Source organism: Columba livia, chromosome 1, assembly GCF_036013475.1.
Source record: "Columba livia isolate bColLiv1 breed racing homer chromosome 1, bColLiv1.pat.W.v2, whole genome shotgun sequence".
Taxonomy (NCBI): domain Eukaryota; kingdom Metazoa; phylum Chordata; class Aves; order Columbiformes; family Columbidae; genus Columba; species Columba livia.
The window spans coordinates 78,229,702-78,245,185 of NC_088602.1; the positions used below are offsets into that span (position 1 = coordinate 78,229,702).

Here is a 15,484-nt window from a genome sequence, read left to right on the forward strand (position 1 = left end):
GTATCTTCATATAATACTTAGGAATCTGTTAAAATAGAATAAAAACAACCCCAAACCAAACCAAAACACAAATGGGATTTACACATTGCCAGTTCTTTTACGTAGCCCAGGAAAAGCTTAATTAAAGGGGTGGGACATGTCTCTGCTGAATAGCTGTTTTTCCTTCATACCTTCCCATGCATGACACGCACACATCCAAGAAAAGAAGTTGGGGGGGTGGTGTGGCGGTGGTAGTGGAAGAAAACCACCCAGAACCAAGACTACCGGCCCTAAACTACTCGGCACAGCCTTGTCAATTTGCTTGGCCATTTAATTAAATCAATATGCTCCTTGTAGAGAATCACAGCCCCACTGTAACAGCTAGCATGTAGAAGAAAAGTACAGAATATTATCTTTTTCCCTATAGGATACTCATATTATTCAAACTATCAGTACCATGTCTAGTTTATTGTACAATTACAACTAATTCTTAACTCCTAAATAAGCAGGAACAGGAGTAAAAATTGCAATCCTGAAAGCCTAGCAGATATATTTTAGTCTATAATCAACTGGTTGATTCTGTGATTAATTTTAAATCCTACTTAATAGCTTAAAGATGTTTATAAAGATTAAATCATTTTATCAGTGTTAATCTTAATAATCTTATGTTCACTTACTCTCTAAGGCTTCCATAGTTCATCCACCTGTTGCTACTTAGGCACTGCACATAAAGCATAGCTTTACACACCGATTAATATAGCCTGATTCTGGTCAGAATATAACTCACCAGGTAGGAGTAACTCTAATGTTGCCAAGGAATGGAACGATGCGGCATCCAACAAACTCTGAAGATGCCCATTATAATCACCAAACCGAAAAAAATTAACAAGGTGAGAAATGTCTCAGATACATTGTTTGGACAAAAATACTTTAAATGAACGTAACAAACTAAATCTAATTTTAATTGAACAACACAGTTTCAGCTGCCATTTTTATAGGGTTACCGATTTTTTTTTCCATTACATGTATCTATCTGAGTACCTAGCTCTAGATATCACACAGTAGTTGGTCTTTCTTTTTTTCTCCTTGTGGGTTACATTCTGTTCCTAAGAGGAGATGACTGTTTTTCAGTGTGAAATTAAGTACCCAGTCAGGAATTGAACATAATCATCACATGGGCAAATCAAAATGATGGCTACATTTACAGCCTACAGAAATTTTTCCTGCACTGCATATTAACACACTGAAAATGTTGTGTTAGCTAATCATGAATGTGCCGATTTTCATTACCCACGGAAATGCACAACATTTTCTGTTAAACTTCATTGATATTTTTCATCAAATGAATAGAGCAATGCTCTGAAATGTGATAACTGTCGATTCTTCTAACACAACTTCAAGTAAAATATTCTTTCCTCTAATTCCAACAGTAATTAACTTGGACTGGAATTCCCTTGACTCATGTAACAGTCTTCAGCACAGTATTAATGGATCCTAGCATTTATATGGTTTGAAAAGAAATCTTGTCCCATATATGTAACATTATATTAGGGTGCTAATGACTTTCAGGTAAATGAAAATAATTGATCGAATCACCCCAGCTTAAGCCATAAGCTTGGTTTTTTTGTTGTTTTTTTTTGGTTTAGGTTTAAAATGAAATGGTATCTTGTTGAAACTTCAAATGCTTCAAAAATAAAGCTCTGGAAAATCATTGCATCTCCCATGAAGACTAAAAATTAAAGTAGACAATTATCATAATAATAACCCAATTGTATATGGCAGACAAAAGAGAAGCTAATACTTCCCTCTGCTTTTTGACTGATGTTTTGTTGGGCTGTAGCTAAACAGCACTTTAAGTTGACAGTAAATTAGCAAACAATATGAGGGAGGAAAAAAGAAAGAAAATCGTGCAGGGGTTAAGATGTTTATGTAAAACAGTGATTTTCCTTTTTAAAATTAAAACGTACAAATAAGCTGGTGTCAGAGACTAGGTGATCCTTCATTTCCACCGCATTGAGCAGGCTCACATCAGCAGCAGACAGCCGTTAATATATGCGTCTGGCTCAGTCTGGTCTACCAACTAGGAATTCATCGAATTGTTAATATCATTCCTTTTTTGTATGCACCACGCATCATTTTCACTCTCTCTCTCTCTCTCCTTCCTCCCCCTTTGCAAGAGCTTGTGTTTTGGTTTTTTGTTTTTGTTGTAGCACAAGTTGATTACTCTGAAATCACATATTAAATAGCATTTAAAAGCATTCTGGACAGAAACAACATAAAGCCATAGAGAAATGAGAATATATTGAAATACTGTATATATATATATATATGAGCATAGTATACCAAGGATGATGCTTTCTGTTTATTTGTGCTAATAGAGACAGCTTTCATGTACTGTCAATGTGTAAATAAGACTGCTCTCTGCTTGGTGTCTGTAAGCATTGTCACGTAGTCCCAGGACAAGGAAACATCTTGGTGAACTTGGTGGGAATCCTGCCCAAGTGAAGAGCAGGATTCTCCCTCCCCTCCATCCATCTCTACCCCACCACAAGGACCTCAATGTCTACCAGAGGTTGGTTTTGCTGTGTTGAAACTGGGGAAGAAGAGGGAGGAGGGAAAAAGGAAGGCAGCATACCAACTTTTTCATTTCTATGGCAAGGGGCAGCAGTGAGTACAATGGGCAGAGAAGGGTCAATGGAGTTATCCTAATTCAGGTAGCAATGCAGGGGCAGTACAGCGTATTTATTGCTTTTGCTGTAGCATCAAACAAGCCAGGTAGGGCTTTCAAATGATTCATTTTCTCCTCACTCTCACTGCAGAGCCGAGCATACTTGAAATCTTCACACTGACAGAGACAGATGTTTGACACTAAAGTTTCACCTCCATTGTACATACAGTGTTAAATGCAAAATGAATCCAGAGTGCTGAATGTGAACCGTCCACATTCAAGTAAATTTTACTGATTCAGAAAAAAAAAAAACAAAAACAACAATGAAAATCTTTAATATGTACAGATGTGTGCATCGTATATCTGATCAAATCTATAAGGATTTTTATTTTGATAAATACTACACATAATTTAATTTGTATGCTGACGTGCTTATACCTACACACAATACAGTTTTATCCTATTATATGGCTTGAATGAACAGAATACCTGTTCATCTGATCAGTATCTTAGACAGTTTTCGATATGGAAAACTATTGCACACAATACATGTCACTTGCCACCAAAGTGCTTCATGATTGTAGCTGGGTAGGTACAGATCTACTTTTTAAATATTGCTTAACTAGAAGTCAAAGTTGAATAACACGTCTGTGTTAAAAAATACCTCTGTGTCTGAATGTTTGCAAGTAGCTCTTTTGAGTGTTCCTAGCATGTGGGATTGACAGTTTATGAAGGAAAGAATTGCATATTTACAGGAACAGTATCATCACTGTAATTGCTAAGGCAATATTTTTATGACTATTTAAAACCTAATTATATCTTGAGCAACTTGAAAACTACGCACAGCGCATAGTTTCTGTCTCTTAAGAAAACAAGACAACAAGAAAAAGTATTATACTAACAGATAAGAACAATTTATTTTAACAATAGTGTTGATGCTTACAATAAAACACAATTCCTCCCACACAAGTGGAAAAAATATACTGCAGCCAAAATACCACTTCTGAGCTGAACAAATAGTTTAGATGCCTGATCTGTGTGAAGCCTTTGTCTCAGTAAGTCTGATGTACCAACAAGGTCCTGCAGCATCTTGGGTTAGGCACAGAAAAGAGAGAAAAATTACTCAGAACTAACCTGCCTATAAAATATTAAGAAATATCAATAAAATTATGTGTTGTAGATCAGAAGTTCAAGTCTAATGAACAGTGCAGAATCACTTGTGTGCTTGTGAATCTTTCTATGCAAAGTCAGGGAAGTACTTAACACAAGGGACAACCTAAAGCACACTGTGTTTTTGTTAGAGATGAAGAAAATGCAAAAAGAGATGGAGAGGCTGCAAGTTGAGTCCGGTGCTTAGAGGATTGCCGACTCAGTTTAAATTGAACATGTACAAGAAATGTGATTTTGTGTGCAAACTGATTCAAACTCTGTAATATGATTTTTACACCCATATTTTCTATCAGATTAAAATGTAAATTCCATGGGAGAATATTTTAAATGCGTATTGTGTTCTCACTTAGACAAAGAAAAATGATGGCAACTAACTACAAAATAATCTTTGTCCCGTATTACAGGAAAAGCTAAGCAACAGTTTTCCTGTAGACTGAAATCATTATTCAAACAACAATAGAATGAATGTTTTCTAGGCCTCAAACAGCAGTGTTTATGCTTTATGTTTTAAAACTTAATACTGTAACAATACAGCTGAAAACATACTTTGTGGTAATTATCAGAATTGCCTATAATACTATTATTATTATCATTTAAAACCTTTTGTATATTTTAGTATCTGTTTTGAGTTTGAGTTGTGTTTGGGTTTTTTTTTTAGAGGTGCAAACTGGCATTCAGTTTAAATTGTAATTCTCAGTGTTACATGGCACCTAGTCCAGTTTTCTAAACATACAAATACTTAACATCCTAATGTTGCACAATGGATAACAGGTTTTATTTGTTTGTTTATTAGGTATATTTTCCTTTTTTTCCCTTCCAGACAAGGAAAGTTCCTTTGGTTTTCTAAATTCTGCAGAGAAACAATCACAGTCCAAAGCTGCTGGTTCCCCTCCGCCTAGGTCCCAAGAGCCTGACTTGTGATTGTTGCTAAAAAACCTCACAAGTTAGGGTCTCAGGGACTAGGAAAAGTCCGATATGATCCAGTAGAATTCGTCTTCCAATAAACTGAACTGCTTAGTAGTCATAATCGCTGTCAGTAAAACTTTCACTGCTATTGTTAAAAAAAAAAGAAAGAAAAAAAAAGAGAAAACAAAACCCAAACAAACCCAAAAAACAATGTAACCCCCCAAATCAACAAGCCCTCCTTCCCCCCAAATAAACAAACTACAGTTTCAAGTAGGGGGCAGAAAAGATCAAATAAGCAGGCAAGACACATACATACATTCGAACAATGTATCAGCTGACTGAACAGACTTTTCTTAGAGTATCATCCTTAACTTTTGAAAAGAAAAACCAGAGAACACAGGAAAAAAATCTTCACTGCCTCGTCTTGCAAGTAGCCATATTATACTGCATCAGAGGGAAGCATCTAAAAATGGGTTAAATTCTGCTTCCAGCAGATTTGTACAGTAACAATTTTAGTCGAGTTCCCTTAATGCCTGAAGAAGGATTAAATGCTTGTTAAGGGGTTTCTAATTGAAATCTTTCCCCATTATACTTTTAGTCCTACAGTTCAGGTGGGCCCTGGGTTACAGAGTACTTTAAACCCATTCACGATGCCAGGATAACCTTTGGGCGTGTATTCACTTTTTGCCTCTTCCCCACGTTCAACATTTAATCCTTCTACAGACTTCTAGCAAAAGCCTCTTCCTTTCCAATGGCAAAACTGGCTTTCGCTTCATAAGCTGTAGAAAACATTGCCATGCAGAGCTGGTTGTCACTTGAACCAGATTACTCAAAGCACACATAACTTTCAAATACTGTCGATACAGTAAGAAGAAATGCTCAGATTCCCTGAATAATTTCGCTCTGAAGCCGAACATTTTAATGGCACGACCACAATCCTGAATTACTTTTGCATTCATTCTCCTCCGATCTTTAGCCTTGTTTGCAGAACGAAAAAGAAAATTTCTGCTTTAGGGACGGGATCCACCGTGGCTTTTTTTTTTTTATTTTTTTCCTTCATCTGAGCCCAGAGCAAAAGAAACAGCAGCCATAAAGGTCCTAGCCACTGGAGCAGAATCTGGCATAGAAAACTCAATGCTCTTCAGGAAGCCGTTCAGCTTTAAAAAGGAAAAAAAGAGAAGAGAGGGGGAAGAATTAGAATCTCTGCTGGTCGAACAGGTGAATCATCCATTTACAAGAAAGCTGTACAGAATGCTCTGCTGAAGAAAAGATTTGCCAGTGCCCCCCCACCCCCACCCCTGCCCTTCACCCTCCCCTCCAGAATGATACTTCAGATTTCAGAACATTTTGGATCATTTAAAATATTATTTCAGCTGATGATATAATGCAACATTATCTAAGAGCCGTTTCTTTGTCACTGTGCACCATTCAATCAGTTATGCCTCAGACACAAAATAGTTAAACGAAACAAAATATATATATGAGAGAGATATCTATGTATAGCAGTCTCTAGATTTCATTCAATCTCTTTTTTTTAAAGCTGATCATGATTTAACAAACAATTTTGACCACAGCTTTCAAATCAATAATTAGAATGAAAAATCTCTCCCCTCTATAAATATGACATTAACATAATTATACCACCCCCATCGCATAGACCCATCCTCTTTAGGGAATACATCTGATGCTCTGAAGATGGAAATCAGTCAGATTTTTAGTTGCTCTCAAACGTACCTTTGCTTCTCACTGACTGACTGGCTTTACCTTCCATGCACACACGCGGTCACTAGCACACGCACACACACACATGCGCACAAACACACACACACACGCACACGCACAGAAAGGCACGGCAAAGCGGCGGATGCTGACTCAGAGCAGTTGTGTGTGGAGGGGGTGGTATCGGCTGGTATTTTCACTGCACTCATCATTAACATTAACTCACTCTCTAGCATCCACCCTCTCCCAGACCTGCTGGACTGCAGCATTTGCATGACGCTGTCACTCTAGCCCTTGTGGGTCAGATGTTGGAAGAAAAAAAAAGAAAAAAGCCTCAAGGCTCTCATAAGGAATGCCTTCATTTCTTCCAAAGGGTCCCTCTTCTTATTTTTCCACCTTTCTACTTCCTCTGTTGCTGTGTCTCAGTTGTTTGACATCTTTCCGGAAGAAAATGTCTTGAGCTGCAATAAGCCAGTAGTCAGTCGGTCCTCCCCTCACCTCACACTCCTATTCCCACCCCCTTTTTTTCCTAATCAATAAGACAGATCTCCAAATGCAGTTGTGAAAACAGGCTCTGACACACAGACTTTCATCCTCGATCCTCTGCCTCAGGAATAGCAGGCAACCCAGGCTCACACGTGATGTAGAGAGAAATAATGCCAGTAATTCTTGAACAGTCTTAGGAGTTTATTCTACGCCTTCTTCATTTTTTCCTTTGCTCAAATAAATACCAGTGGGAAGGACACACTAGCTCTCAAAGGCTACAAGGATTCATTTCTTCAGAAAATAATGAACTTTAAAAAGACTAATATTAATCTTCCTCAAAATTGATGCTGTCTTTTTTTTTCTTTTTCTCCCCACTCATTGTGCTCTTTATAAGTAGGAATTGTCTCATAGCCAAAACACTGCCAGGGTCTGAATCACCATTCACTATGCTGAAATCGTGAGTTTCTGGAGTTCAATCGGTATTTAACTGGACTAAGTAATTATTTTTTCTTTTTTGTTTTATTTCAGGCTTCTTAATCAAAGAAAATAAAAATAAAATAGAAGCTGCTTGCATCAGAGGGAGCGCTGCGAAAGAACAATGGCAATACACCCGCACTACCACGCCGAGTACTGAAAATGCAGGTTTGAGCTACACTCGTGTATTTATCTGTATGGTATTTGCTCCATGTTGGTAGAGCAGTCTGCACACATACACGTACATCGAATACACACAGACACACAGAAACTCAAGATGGGTATATAAAATACACAACACGAAACAAAGCACAAAGGCTGTTAACTGAAACACAGGCACAAGTTGTCTGACAGGCTATGAAAATCCACAGAGCATAATTACGGTGTGCAGTTTTACCTTGTTCCTTTGTTCTTAAGGCAAGGGACTTTAATGACTTACGGTGTTGACAATCTTTCGCCTTTTCCCTTTTTACGCCAACAGTATTTGGGCATTATTTTTTCCAGACAATACCACACCACTGTGATTCGCGGTATAAAAATTATTTACCAGAGGAGGGGGGGACAGGTGATACGCCATTCACCAACCAATTCTCAAAGCTGCCTGCTGCCGTAGAAGCTCTCGGCGCAGCCGGGTCCCAGGATGCAGCGCTACACCGCAGTCCCGGCTCAGGTAGCCTTTTGGCAACCTGACGGCGGCAGCAAACGTGAAGGGCATCTGCTTGCCGGAAAGGTCCAAAAGAAAACACCACGCAGCCCCAGAGTAGAGAAAGGAAGCCAAAACGCCGGGCTACACGCCCTAAGCCCAGTTTGTACGCGCTTATGACCGGTCGTCATGATGGTAATTAATTTCTTAGGTAAAGGATGGAGGAAAGTCGACAATTAGGAGACAATTAAGTTTGTAATCTCGGAGAAAGGGAGAGATGGAGACAGACACACACCCACAGAGACAGAGAGTGAGCGGAGAACGCCAAGCATGAGACAACAAAAACAAGACCGAAATCAGATTTGAGAAGCCGAAAAAATACAGGATTACAGCATTCAGCTTAGCATTTACTGAGGTATAAAAAAAAAAAAATTAACACACGCACAGCATGGCTTAAAATACTTATTGCCATCAATAGTCTGTGACGGATGCCGGCTTCTTACTGCTATACGTACATTAGATTGGTCATCGCCTCTTAATCTCCTTTTGCTCAGACCCATCCATTTTTTGCTGCTCCAGCATCTGTGCCCTTTATGCTTTTTTTCTGTATGGTTACCCACAATACCCTGGATAAATTAATGTCATGACCTCGCTATGGCTATCAGACAGAAAAAAAAGTCTACTATTTTAATAATTGAATGTGCACGTACAGCAAACTGCCTACTGATAGCCCAGCTTTGTGGACTGCCTCCAAAAGCAGCCTTTGCTAGCTCTGCGAATCAGAAACAACAGATGCAAATACTAGCCACATAGCCCCAGCTCTCTGTCTTGCTTTTTTTTTCTTTTTAAAACCCACCCTTTTCAGTCTGTGCCATCTCATTTTCCCTGCGCCTGTCCCCTCAATGGTTAAAAACATTAGCCTGCTGAAATTAGAAGCTTTTGAATAAACGCATAAAGATGAGTAAAGAGTATAAATGGCTGCAGATTCTGGAAATTTATATCCAGACAGTAAGTAGGGAAGGGTACCCAGGTTCAAGTGCTGAGCCTCACTCGGGAGCACCTCTGGGGCCAATGGGACTGCAGACTAGATTAAATCAATAGTCGTCTGAAACGAGATGTCGTAATCAATCAGCTCAATTACCACTGTCATAGATCTGGGCTTAAGGTCTTTCCTGATTCCACCCTTCTAATCATTAACCCTTATACATCCTCAAAATAGGAGCCCACACTTGCTCTGCTGCCCTACCTTTCAGATCATCAAAGTTTAACTTAGCATTTTCCCTTCTTTTTCCCTTTTCTTATTTAAATAATATGAGAATCGGTCAGCAAGCAACATCTCAAATATGAATATGGCAAGGCTAGATGCACTACTTTAAAGGTACCTATTATATATTTGCTACGTGTGCTGCTATATATTATTATTATGCCTCTGGGAGTGGCTGGGTGGATCAAAGACTGCTGTTTAATTAACATTCAACTCAGCGGTTTCCTTGGAGATTAAAAATAGAAGACTAGTTGAATTAAACTGAAGCTGTTCACTCCTTTCAGTAATCCAATATTATAGAACTCTTCCCCCCTCAACCGAGTTAGGAACAACTCATTTCTGGTTAATCAACCACTAGGAAAATCCATTTTCAGTCTGAAGGTAAGTGTGAAAAGTGAGAAAGACATTTTTGTATGCATGTCTGAATTTCAGCAAATGCCCCAATCGTTTACATTTTGCATCTACAGTACAGTAAATCCCCATGCGATGCAAGGAGAAAACAACCATCAGGTTTGAATGCAAACAGAGCCACTTTAAATCTTGCCTGTAATTACTATTCGTTGTATGAAGATTCAATGTCATCTGTTTAACTTTTTTTTTTTTTTTTTCCTGTGCAGGTCCTGAAAAGATCAAAAAGCTTTTCATAAAAATGTTCCAGCAATTGTCATATATCCTTCTCTCATTTTCCCAGAAGGAAAGAAAAAATCCAGGTAGCAGGTATCCAGAATTTTGGTCTCTTAAATTTGATTTATTCTACTGATAGAGTCAAATAATAATAGTGAATGAAAATCCCAGTACCTTTATGGTTACATCACTGTCTGTACACACTGCCTCTGTTTCCAAGCAGAACCACACCTTTTTTTAACCACAGATCTGCTCTTCAGCTGGAGAGACCGAATGCACAGCCTCAGCACTGGGAATGCCAAATAGCAGAATTAGCCCCTATACCACAGCAATGAAATCTTGGGGAGAAATTTGTGCTCCTAGAGGCACTAGGAGTGGGTGTGGGACAGGGGCAGCAAATCGATCTCTCACAGCAGAGGCCGGGGGTCTGTCTGTGGGAGGGCACCTGCTGGGACAGGGCACCGCGCCATCCAAGACAGGTTATAATTGGAGATCGATTGCTGAATTTAATGACCCAGCTGTTTTCATTAGTGGAAATGTAAAAAAATTGTCTAGAAAATCATTCAGCTGCTAGCATAGGTGCTTTTTAACAGGCTTATACCTCAGCCAGGAGCGACTTTATTGCAGTAACTGACCCCTCACAGATGGAAAAAAATGACCTCAGTTTTGCATCTTTTCTGGGAAAGATTTAGCCGACAGTGGGAAGAGGTACAAAAAGAACCTTAATTCTGTCCTTTAGTAATGCTAAATGAATGCAACGCACCAGACACCACCTTAAATAACACTGGATGAAGGGTGGTGCTGGGTTTGGCAGGCAGCAGTGAGGACTGTGGGCTCCTCCACAAGGGGACAGCATTCACAGCCAGGCTGGGAAGACACAGTTATTGTACAGGGAGAAAGGAGCGAGAGCAGCAGCCATTGCTGAAACCACCCCAAAATAATAATAATAAAATATAATGATGAAAAGGTTGTTTGTTTTTTTTTTTTCTGGTTTATTGCTTATGGACAGAGAGGGAGGAGATGTGAGGCTGGGTGTGGATGGCAGCTGTCAAAACCCACTCTAATACAGGATGAGCCTTTTGGTTCTTAGATAGCAAGAGTAAGGTGATTTTCAATATTCATACTAACTTTGTATGAAAGATAAGGATTCTTTGGAATACAAATTAATAAAGTTAAGAGAATGTGATGACAAGAATTAGACACTACTGGAGCAAAATCAGAACCTAACACTAATATCAAACATTCTGATTTTTCAGTTCTCATCTTCATATTCTCAGTGTGCTCCAACACGGAGGCGACACCCTCATCCCTCTTCTTTTTCTAGGAGCAAAAGTTTCATCATCACAGTGCACATGAAAGGGATACCCATCAAAATAAAAGGATTAGATTCCTTTAATGCAGCATTTAAACAGTGTAGTAGGATGAGACTGTGCGACCTGTGTCTCAGTGTACACCATAGTTTTCTGATTGTTCATACCTTCTCACCTCACCGATGAACAGCAAGGGGATAAAGACTTCAGAAAAATCTCACAGCTATCTAGACCCAGATCTATCATGAAAATCTACCTTCTTAATTTCTTGTTTAGAAATGGCACACTCAGACTCTGCCTTATTTTTTAATACAGTACCTTTTGTAACTTAGTTGAAATTCCCACCTGATCATGAAGTATTAAAAAATACGTGTAGCCTACACAATCTGTTACAGAAAGGAAATCACACAAATAAAAATACAGAGAAAAAGCAATATCCTTCTCTCCCTCTGCAAGCTCCTTCTTACTCGAGAAATGCCATTTTACTGTCTCCTTCCTGACTTGCCAATTTACCTGACCTTTATTAAAACACAGACATATGACAACAAAAATTATTGTAGCCTGAATTACTTTGAGAGTATATGAATATCATTCAATAGATGTTGATTTCACTGACATTTTCAATTGAAAGAGTAATTATTTGTGAAAACTAACCACTATGATAATATTTATTCTTTTTTTGACCTATGTTTCCTTAAGGTTCAAAAGCACAAAATAACGAATGAATTTATTTTTCTATTTAGGATCACTTTTTATACCTACTTCACTAATGGTTTTGTGTTACTGCTTAATACATCCTCAGCACAATGTGAAGGAAGGGCCTGGTACTAAAATTCCAACTCTTCATAAAACTGTTTTTGACTAAACAGTGAAGTTCGCATTTGCAGTCCGTTCAGTAAGACAGACATAAAGTGCCAAGTACTATTTTAAAAATCCTGCTTCATAAATCTTCCAGTATGACATTTTTACTCTTCCCTTACTAATTAGGTGTATAGGTATACAGAGATATATAAAAATTGATAAAAATGCAAGACTATGTTGGAAAAAGATTGCCAAATATGTTTTTTATTCCCATGCTGGTTTCATGGTATTGTTGAGATTACCATTGGTCATGATCCTGCAAAAAGGGCAATTCGAGTAACTTTATTTGGATGAATATTGTCTCTGAAATGATCTGAACTATTTTTCTGAGTACCGATTCTTGGATATGTATATGTCAAATCAGAATTAGATTTTATGAAGGGAAATTAAATGCATTCTGTACCTATTGCAAACAGAATGTACAGAATTCTGCTATAGAAAAAAACAACACAACCAAAGCAAACACCTATTTTCTTAACAATGCAATCTGAAGATAAACATCTGTGAGAAACATTCGGACACGCTATTTCTACAGCCTTGTTTTAAGAGGTTTCAAAAGCAAGCTTGGGAAAGCAAGTCATTTTAATAAGAAAATACATAATAGCAGGTTCAATGCCTGCAAAACCAGAATATTTTATATTTTCTAGACAGTGAAGGTTAAAGCTATGCTGCATTCTCATAGCTCTCTCTCTCTCTCCTTTCAATCAATCTCATTGATTTTTTTTTAAGGGTCAGAGGCTATACCTTCATTGATCAAAGAAACAGCCTGACACAGCGAAAGAGTCTGCCAATTCCAGACAAATCAATCACACCTTTGTCTGCTTTTGATACATTATGGTTATTTATTCTGCATCACCATGACTTTCTGTCGCATGGCTCTTAATGTAATAATGCTGCTCGGGGACAACAATCAAAAAGGGGGGAGGGGAAATAATCTATGTAAAATATTTTAAGCCTCTCTCTGGTATTTCTGAGGGTGGCTTATGATGGAACTTGGCCAACTTGTTTGATTTCATTTTTGCCTTGGAAAAGAACTCTTGTTCTGGTATTTAGCTCTCCTTGGTCAGCGTTTTGTAGGATTTTATAAAGGCAATCCTTTGAAAATGATTTGTGCAAACTGTTTTTAGAAAAGTAATTAGATCTTGATAGCACAACAAATATGATCTAATCATAACCATAATTTTCCATGTTTATACACTGTTTCAGAAATATTTTAATAAATAGAAAGTAACTGATACCTGACTATAGCTACTGACTGCTTTATGACTGTAAAATGAAACTAAATGGTCAGCCTAAAATAATTGCTAGGAAATATTGCTGAATAAACAGATATAAGTGCTGAAAAGCTCCTGGCTTTGCAAACTATTACGCTAAAAGCCAGCTAAAGCTTTAAAAACTGTACTATATGCTCACTGTCTGTCGTGACTGAAAGTTATATTGCTGTTATTGCCGTAGCATCTGCAAGAAGCCTTTAAAACTACTGTTGGTGTAATAGCAAATCTTTTGTTCACGTTTGATAGCCTATCACTTCCCAAGCAGTTGCATTACTTAAGAGAAATCACTTGTGGGTCTTGTGATATTTGTTATAAGTAAAAACATTAAAATCCAGCTCTAAAGGTGAAATTGTAGCCAGAGACAAGTCAGTGGCAAAATGCCCAGTGACTTCAGTGGAGTCAGGACTGCAAGAAGTTACATCTCAAGCCCTTCAGCCCAAGCTACCCTCAGCAGAAAAAGGAGCTCGTGGGATTTCACAGGACCATACCCTTGCGAAGAATTTAAAAACAATTATTAATAACACATTTCTTAGCAAAATAGCTAACACAGCTGTGATGGGCTCTGCGAACCATGCAGCCCTAGCAAAGACAGTGTTCAGTACTGTTCAGTAAAATTAAGCATGTAAATCTTTGCAGAATCAGGATATCAGATAATAAGACATAATCACCGTCTTGAAGAAATTATTCACCTACGTCGTTAGAACATTAAAATAAGATACATGATAATCCAAACACTTGGCATTAGTTTCTGATTTCATTGTGCCTGCTCTGTAAACTAATGTGAACCTGATTTACAATTACATCAGCATTATTATGTAGAGCAAAAGGTAAGTGGTATACAAAGCTGAAATATTAAACCCATTAAGAAGTTATGAGTTTGACAGAGTCCCTACATGTATTTGTGTGCATGCCAAGAAATGCATTTTAAAACCTTTAACTAAAGGAAACTGCTTTCCAGTGATAAACTACAATGCCTAAAAGACATTGCTAAGATGCTACCGCCACCCTCAAAGGCTAAGAGACCTTAAAAACGGTTGCTAGCTGACAGCACTACACAAAAACATACAGTTTCTTCTGTAAAGAAATAAAGCTGAATGTGCAACATTTCAGAGAAGTTTTGAATAAGTCTATTTGTCCGGCTTACTTTGCAAAGGCTCTGTAGAAAACAGCACCATAAACACTTTCAGTCCCCACACAAGGGCTAAACAAAGAGTCCTCTTTCTAGCCATTTAATCCAGTAATTTATTTTTTCAACCATCACATAAATCGAAACACAGCTGTAACCAATGACTTGCAGATCCAGTTCCCTGCCAGCTGGATCTTGTTCTGCTGAAGCAGCAAGATTTTTACATTGTTCACTTCTGTACATCTGGAGAAATCATTTGGGTTCAAAGGTGACTAGAAAAGCTCTTTAAATAAACTCAACCAACAGTGAAGAGAGGCCTAAGTATCTACAAAAGCTACACGGAGTTCCATTTAAAAAGTTCTTTTTTTCAAATTAGCGCATAGAGCAGTTTGATTCTTTAAACATTTTATGATTATGACATTTTAATTGAATTATACACTCACATAAGTATTTTGACAATAAAGAAACATTTATAGCTTCCCAAGAACTTTCAAACACAGCACCAATACTCAAAAGTGATCACAGACAATAGTTTCTGTATTTATCACATTTAAAAGAATCATCAGAAAAAGAGCAATGGAGTGAAATGAAATATCAAAAATATACTTCAATTAATGCATCTTAGCTGTTTCCTGAAATGCTACTCAGCTTTAAAATAAAAAAGCAAACAATGTGAAAGCATATACTGTACTTAGGTATGCTGAACCTGAAATCTCATAGAAGTTAATTCTCGAAAAAGCCTTACTTCAAAATGTCTGCATCATCCCTTACTGCATGAGTCTGCTAGTTAGGCAACAAAAATGCCCCTGATATTTAAAACTGCACACAGTAAATTGATTACAATGCATTATTTCCTTTAGAAAAGCAATCACAAAGCAAACCGGCTGAATCTTTCAGAGGTAAATAACAATGAATATTGGAGGCTCATAGACTCTGTATCGTTAATTACTTTTCAAACAAAACAGGCACTCAAATACATT

At 37.8% G+C, this 15,484-nt stretch overlaps 1 long non-coding RNA gene across 2 annotated transcripts in view; it reads right to left on the reverse strand.

The window, feature by feature from the left end:
• Positions 1-3,537: 3,537 nt before the first annotated feature.
• Positions 3,538-15,484, reverse strand: part of LOC135579555 (uncharacterized) — a 61,622-nt gene continuing 49,675 nt past the window's right edge. For both annotated transcript variants that reach the window (XR_010472856.1, XR_010472855.1), the window contains exon 3: positions 3,538-5,880. This is a non-coding gene — a long non-coding RNA (uncharacterized LOC135579555). The remainder of the gene's footprint in view (positions 5,881-15,484) is intronic.